The sequence below is a fragment of the Brassica oleracea genome, chromosome C4, assembly GCF_000695525.1.
Source record: "Brassica oleracea var. oleracea cultivar TO1000 chromosome C4, BOL, whole genome shotgun sequence".
NCBI classification, from domain to species: Eukaryota; Viridiplantae; Streptophyta; class Magnoliopsida; order Brassicales; family Brassicaceae; genus Brassica; species Brassica oleracea.
In genome coordinates this window covers 2999903-3008487 of record NC_027751.1, presented here as the reverse complement: position 1 = coordinate 3008487, position 8585 = coordinate 2999903, and positions in this window count along the sequence as shown.

The window sequence follows — 8585 nt, the reverse complement described above, 5'->3', positions numbered from 1 at the left end:
TTGAAGGCGTAACATTGGAACTGTTATGTAGACTTTTGTTTACCGAGGGTTCGAATCCCTCTCTTTCCGTACTTTCAACTAAATAACAAATCTTACGTGATTGAACACAACATGTCAAATCAAATAAAAAAACATCATCACAATCCCTCATGACTTTAACATCATCACAGATGAATCAACGACTACTTCGGTTAGCAACTGAGGAGGAAGTTCGACTGGCTTTATTCATGATGCATCCAGAGAAAGCTCCTGGGCCGGATGGAATGACGGCCCTCTTTTTCCAGCACTCTTGGCATATATTAAAAAATGATCTATTGGAAATGGTTAACAGTTTTTTGATATCGGGCAAACTGGATACAAGGTTAAACATTACGAATATTTGTTTGATTCCTAAAAAGGAGCGGCCCACAAGGATGACTGAACTCAGACCTATCAGTTTATGTAATATAGGATACAAGATTATATCTAAGGTACTATGTCAAAGATTAAAGGTCTGTCTTCCATCACTGATCTCGGAGACGCAATCGGCTTTTGTTCCTAGATGTTTGATATCGGATAATATACTTATAGCTCAGGAGATGTTTCATGGCCTGCGAACTAACAAATCGTGTCAGGACAAATTTTTGGCAATAAAAACGGACATGAGCAAAGCTTATGACAGAGTTGAATGGGTCTTCATCCAAAAACTATTAACCAAAATGGGCTTTGATTATCATTGGATCCAATTAATGATGGAATGTATTTCCTCGGTTCAGTATAGGGTTTTATTAAATGGTCAACCAAAGGGGCATATAATACCACAGAGGGGACTACGACAGGAGGATCCTCTATCTCCTTATTTGTTTATTATGTGTACGGAAGCTTTGGTCGCGAATATTAAAAAGGCAGAAAGAAATAAGCAACTAACGGGGCTAAAGGTTGCAAGGGCTTGTCCTCCAATATCTCATTTACTCTTTACAGATGATAGTCTTTTCTTTTGCAAAGCCCAAAAGGAAGAATGCCAGACGATCATTAGGATTCTCAAGGAATATGAAGGAGTTTCGGGACAACAAATAAATTTCAAAAAATCATCGGTTCAATTTGGACACAAGATTGAAGAAGCCACAAGACAGGAACTACGAGATACGTTAGGCATACAAAACCTAGGAGGAATGGGGTCATATTTGGGCATCCCGGAAAACCTGTGGGGATCAAAGGTACAAGTGTTTGGATTCGTCTAGGATCGTCTAAATAGCAGAGTAAATGGTTGGACTTTTAAGTTTTTCACCAAAGGGGGGTAAGGAAGTGATTATAAAGTCTGTGGTTACAGCTCTGCCAAGTCATGTGATGTCATGTTTTCGAATTCCGAAAACGGTAATGAAGAAATTAACTAGCGCTGTGGCACAATTCTGGTGGAGTCCAGGGGGTAATACGAGAGTTATCCATTGGAAATCGTAGGATAAAATATGTAGTCCTAAGGATGATGGAGGGTTGGGATTCAAGGATCTTACAGATTTTAACACAGCTATGCTTGGAAAACAATTTTCGAGATTAATGGATAAACCGAATACATTATTTTCTTGGGTTTTTAAAGGGAGGTATTTCAGGAAAACATAGCCCCTGGAACCCATTAGATCGTACTTGTCATCTTATGGCTGGCGCAGTATTTTCTCTGCTAGATCTCTGGTTAGCAAAGGACTAATCAAAAAGGTGGGAACATGATCATCCATCTCAATATGGAATGACCCTTGGCTTCCATCCACTCGCCCAAGACCAGCAAATAAAAATCAACACAATCTTTACCCGGAACTGACAGTGGATGCTCTTATTGATGGAACATCGCAATCATAGAATTTACGGGTTATTAGGACGCTGGTGGATCCACAAGATGTGAAAATTATTGAAAGTATTCCTTTAAGTAGATTTCATACAGAAGATCGGAATAGTTGACATTTCACAAACAATGAGAAATACACGGTTAAATCTGGATATGAAGTGGAGCGAGTGTATCCGGACAAAGAAAGTACGCCACCCCTGTATGGTCCTTCGGTAACCCCGCTGAAGGCGTTTTGTTGGAAAGTACGCTGCCCACCTAAGATGAAATTATATGGAAGGGTAGAAACAACAAAGTTTTTAGCAGAAACAAGATCGTTACTTTGGGCGGAAGCACAAAATTTCCAGAATCAGGGAATGGACCACACTCGGTTACCTGTACCAGCGGCAATCCCGACAATACTAGGTAGATGGTGTTTTACGGATGGATCCTGGAAAAATCAGGATATATATTCAGGACAGAGATGGTATAGTACTCTCGAAGGTTTTGATGGACTAATGGGAGCAAGGAATACAAGAGTGAGTCAGTCGCCACTACACTCGGAGATAGAGGCTCTCATATGGGCAATGGAATGCATGAGGAACCTTAGACAGTTCCGGGTTACATTTGCAACGAATTGTGTTCAATTGGTGAAGATGGTTTTGGAACCAGAGGAGTGACCAGCCTTTGCAAGCTATTTGGAAGACATAGCATTTTTGAAGAGAAGTTTCAACAGCTCAGAGATCATTCATATACCACGAACACAGAACTCAAGGGTGGACAGTCTTGCACACAGTGCAAGGAAACAACCGTCGTCTGTTGTTCATATGGATGCAGAGCTACCGGTGTAGTTTACAGAATCTATATGAGTCTGTTTATGTTGTGACAAAAAAAAAAAAAAAAGTAAAGGTCATCAAAGCAAGCAAGTTTCTCGTTATACAAAGACTTTGGTTGACGTTGTTAATCCATAACCTTTCAAGTGCATCTATGGTCATAGACTCGTATTACGATTTGCGAATATTCATTCTGAGGATATTTTTTTCTAAAACAATTTTGAGGATATGTTGGTGATCTATCTCAGTAAATTTCTAACTACAGTTTACATTCAGGATATTTTTATATTAAATGAATTTGTTATGTTCATGCATAAATATAAACATTTACAAAAAAAAACTAAATAATTATAATTCACTACTATTATGTTTAAATAACTTATTTGTGTATTAATTTTTTAAGTCATTTTATATTTTATATGTTTGAAATGTATGTGACTCATAAGTTAGCAAGTAAAATCGACGAAGACATTGACCCATGACTAATCGAATCATCTTGTGTGTGAAACGCGTAAATGACCAAGCAAATTGTTTTCAAACGCGGGCGCTGATAAATGATATTTGCTTTGTACTTTCTATGCGAAAAGAAGACGATATATATATCAATCGTAGTCAAGACGATAGATATATCAATTGTACTTTCTAATAAAATAGGACGATAGATATATCAATTGTACTTTCTAATAAATGATATTCAGAATGACTGCATCACACCGTCCCCGCTACACGCTGAGGCTAAGGGGCTATTATGGGAGATGAAAATGGTGTATGAGCGGGAAAGCAGATTTATCCTTTTTGAAACGGACTGCCTACAGCTTTTAAAACTGGTGCAGAAATTAGAGGAATGGCCAGCCATGGTGAATGAAGTAGAAGACATTTTGATACAAGCGAGGATGTTTGATAATTTTTCTATCTCTTATATACCGCGTGGTATGAACCACAGAGCTGACTGTCTTGCAAAAGCAGTTTGGTCTCGTGTTGATCCCTTTGTTTCAGTTTCCGTTGAGACTCCGGTTTGGCTAGCTTATGTTGCTGGCCTTATGGAGTGATTTAGTATGGAATGTTTCTTTAGATGTCAAAAAAAAAAAAAAAGGTATATCAATCGTAGTCAAGACTCAAAAAATAAAAGGGTAACATAAATTATATCTGTGTTATAAATCATGGAGTGGATTGCTATTAACCAAGACCAGAAGAGAAGGCCCATCACCCACGACCAGGCCCAGCCGCGGCCGCGACCAAGAGGAGAGAGAGTCGGTCGGTTTTGGACCGACTTAGGATTAGGACGTTTTCTTTTTCTTGTTATCTTTAGTTTTCCTATTTCCTTTTGGATTAGGTTTTGTACTCTTTCCATTTATCTGTTCTTTGTATCCCCTATATAAAGGGAACTTATTATTCAGAAATAAACACACAGTTTCCCCATTCTTTTACAGCACGTTATCAGCACGATAGCCTCCAGAACCCTGAGACAAAATCGAAACCTAAAAGCCTAAAACCGGCGACTCTAAAACCCTAAGGACGTTCTTCGTTTGTTCTAAAACTCAGACGATCCATCTCAACCCTAGACGTCCTCTGTCCGTTCGGATCCAACGTCCCCAGCTCACGCTCCAGTTCAGACGAAACCCGATCAGCACACGACCCGCCTCCGAGAGACCTCGCACCCGAGACAAGCCAACAGCTCGTGTCCGTCCTGGTTCCGCGACCCGATAGGAGCCTGCAAGCGTCCGATCATCCCGTCTTGAAGCTCCGTCCGTTTTCGCTCTTTTCTTTGGTGGTCCGGTTCTAAACCTCTACAAAGAAAAGGTATAACTTGATCTGAGAACCTAGAAAGATCAAAACCCTAATTCATTATTATGGAAACTTTGTTCTTGATGAAACCCTAGGAATTACATAATTAAAACTTACAAATCTCATAACTAGAAACAAGGATCGATTCCATTAGAACATAATTGATTGATTATTTGTTCCTGATCTGAATTTGAGAAACCCTAATTTTGGAATCGAAAACCCTAAACCTAAAGCTTGAATCCGATTTTATTTTGTTCTTGATTGATTGATTGAATTGATAAAATCTGAGTTTTAGGATTGTTAGATTGATTAAAGTAATCTGATCTAGAATTTAAATCCTAAAGGCCTTGAAACCTTAATCTTTAAATCGAATCCTACTAGTGTTTAAATCTGAAACCCTAGAATTGATTTAGATTACTTGCATACATATGAATCTGAATATGGATTGCATTCATACTGTTTAAATAAGAATCGACTAGCATGTAGTTTATACAAACTTGAAACCGGTTGCATTAGAACTTCATGGTCGTATGGCTTGATGATTGATTAGCACCATGGTCGATTAGATTGATTGTTTTTCATAAATGTGTAAGACATGTTTGTGGCCGAGCTTGTTAATTACCATGCGGCCACATGATCACATTATGAACCTAAATTGTGAATGATAATGTGATTCTGATGTCGAAAATCTCAAACAGAGACTATGCAGCCCTTAATCTCTCCGGAGATAACTACTTGCAGTGGGCGCTAGATACAAAGATCAACTTAAGGTCAAAGGGACTTGGCGATACAATCATCAAGGGCAACAATGAGGCCGATAAGAATCGGTATAGGGCTATAAGTATTATACGCCATCATCTTATTGAAGGTCTAAAAGATCAGTACATTACGATGGAAAATCCACTAGAGCTTTGGGATGCTTTACAGCATAGATATGATCACCAGAAAACGGTGCTACTCCCAAAGGCTAGAAATGACTGGAAGAATCTAAGATTCATGGATTATAAGTCAGTGGATGAGTACAATTCAGTCTTATTTAAGACAGTCTCGATGCTGAGACTTTGTGGTGAAGAAGTAACCGAAGAAGAGTTACTTGAGAAAACATTCTCTACATTTCATTCATCAAATATAATACTGCAGCAGCAGTACCGAATGAAAGGCTTCGCCACATACACTGATCTGATCTCGTGTCTGCTACTGGCCGAGGCAAACAATGAGCTTCTGATGAAGAACAGTGAAGCTAGACCTGTTGGAACAGCAGCATTACAAGAGGCCAATGAGGTTGAAAAGAAAGATCCCAATGAGTGAAATTACATCCAGAATGATAAGAGATCACATGGCAAAGGCCGAGGTGGATACATGAACCATGATCGTGACAATTACTCGAACAACCGAGACAAACACTTGGCCGGCCGGAAAGGAAACCACAATAACCGTGGTCGTGGTTCCAATCCCGGCCGTGGCCGAGGCAGTTATGGCCGAGGTCGAGGCGGTATATCCAAACCGTCTTACTCGACCAAATCAGTTTGTCACAGATGTGGGATGGGCAACCATTGGGCCAAGAATTGTAGAACNNNNAGCTCTACCAAGAAAGTCTTAAGAACAAGAACCCGGAGGCTCACATGGTTCATAATTCCGGATATGAGGCTAATGATGATTCCGACACTGCTAAAGATGACCAAATGGATTTTGAGACTTCTGATTGTCTCAAAGACTAAAATTTTCGATATGACTTGTTTTATTGCTTTATGATTGCTTTGGTGTTTTTAATTTTGATGTTATGCAAACTTTTATAAATGAAAGTTTTGAAGTCTCTGAGAAATGAAATCTTATTTTGAATCTTATTACTTATAGAAATGAAAGATGATATGAGCATACTCGTGGTGGATAGTGGCACAAGTCACACAATACTTAGAGACAAAAGATATTTCGTAAATCTCACAATGCAAAGTGCAAACGTACACACCATTGCAGGTGTAGCCGTCCTGAATGAAGGTCACGGCCAGGCATATGTATTGATGCCTAATGGCACTCATCTAGTGATCAAAAATGCCTTGTATTCCCCAAGCTCTAAAAGAAGCTTATTGAGTTTCAAAGACATAAGATTGAATGGTTTCCATCTTGAAACATGGGGAGAAGGAAATGAAGAATTCCTTAAGATAATTTCGATCACCAAAGTCAACAAAAAGATCCTAGAAACCATACCTGCAATGTGTACTGGTCTATACTATGCAAAGATCAGTATGATCGAGGCTAATGCCTACGAAATTTTCACTCTATGGCATAACCGGCTTGGCCATCCCTGTAATAACATGATGCGAAAGTTGATGATGAATTCACAAGGGCACACATTCAAAGGAGTTGTCCCAAACAATCTTACATGTGCAGCATGTGCACAAGAGAAACTCATAACTAGGCCATCACCAGCCAAAGTTAATAAAGAGATCATAAACTTTCTGGAAAGGATTCAGGGAGACATATGTGGACCAATACACCCACCTAGTGGGACATTCAGATACTTTATGGTTCTGATTGATGCATCAACCAGATGGTCACATGTTTGTCTACTATCCACACGAAACCTGGCATTTGCACGCCTGCTTGCTCAGATAATAAGACTGAGGGCACACTTTCCAGACTTCCCTCTATTTGCTGACCCAAATAGAGTGACAAAGTCATACATACCGGCTTGTAATGCACCAATAAGAATAGCCGTCCAGAAGGGACAAGGTCAAGTGGCTACAAAGTCTAAACAACGTCTCAAACGTGGTAGACCTATTAATTCCAAAGATAAACAGCCTCGGAAGTCCAAGAGATGTGCTGGATCCGAGAGCATCAAGGAAACCGTCCATAATATTGATGGACCGGCCGAGCCGACCAGAACGGTCGAGCCAAGTGAGCCGGCCACACCAAATGATCTGACCGTTCCAAATGATGAGGTTCGGGACGCCGAACTTCATGGGACACAAGGGCCGGACAGTCAAGAGATCTCTATAAATTATATAATGTCTGGAACGAAATGGAACAGAAAAGATATCGACATTGATGATATATTTTCATATAAAGTAGCACTTGAGATCATGGAAAAAGATGAGGATCTAGAACCCACGTCCATATATGAATGCATGCAAAGATTAGCTTGGATCAAATGGAAAGAAGCTATAAACGTGGAGTTAGAATCATTAAAGAAAAGAGGCATTTTTGGCCTTATAACCGTGACACCTCGAGATGTCAAACCAGTGGGATACAAATGGGTCTTTGTGAGAAAGAGAAATGAGAAATGAGAAATGAGAAGTTGTGAGATACAAAGCACGGCTTGTAGCACAAGGATTCTCACAGAGACCAGCAGTAGACTATGAGGAGACTTACTCCACTGTGGTGGATGCAACTACATTACGATATCTTATCAGTCTGGCCGTAAAAGAGAAGCTTGATTTACACCTAATGGATGTAGTAACTGCATACCTGTACGGTCCACTGGATAATGAAATTCATATGAGAGTTCCAGAGGGTATTGAGCTCAAAGATAAGAAAGGTTCTCGAGAACAGCATTGTATTAAGCTGAATAAAGCCTTATATGGTTTGAAACAATCAGGTCGAATGTGGTACAACTGGTTATCAGAGTACCTAATGAAAGAGGGTTATAAAAACGATCCAATAAGTCCATATTTTTTTTATAAAGAGATTCGACCGACAGGAAGGGCTTTGTGATCATGTCGGTTTATGTGGACGACCTGAATGTAATAGGAACCCCTGGAGAGATTTCCCAAACAGTCGAATGTCTAAAGAAAGAATTCGAAATGAAAGACTTAGGAAAAATTAATTTCTGTTTGGGACTGCAATTTGAGTATGTAGACAATGGAATCCTTGTGCATCAAAAGACATATACAGATAAGATACTCAAGCAGTTTAATATGGACAAGGATCATTCCTTGTCAAGTCCTATGGTCGTAAGATCCTTAGACCTAGAGAAGGACCCATTCGGACCAAAGAAGCCGGACGAGGAGACACTCGGACCGGAAGTGCCTTACTTAAGTGCCATTGGAGCCTTAATGTACTTCGCTAGTCATACTAGACCGGACATCAGTTTTGCCGTGAGTTTACTGTCTAGCTTTAGTTCATGTCCGACACTTAGGCACTGAAATGGAATAAAACATCTGTTCAGATATCTGCAA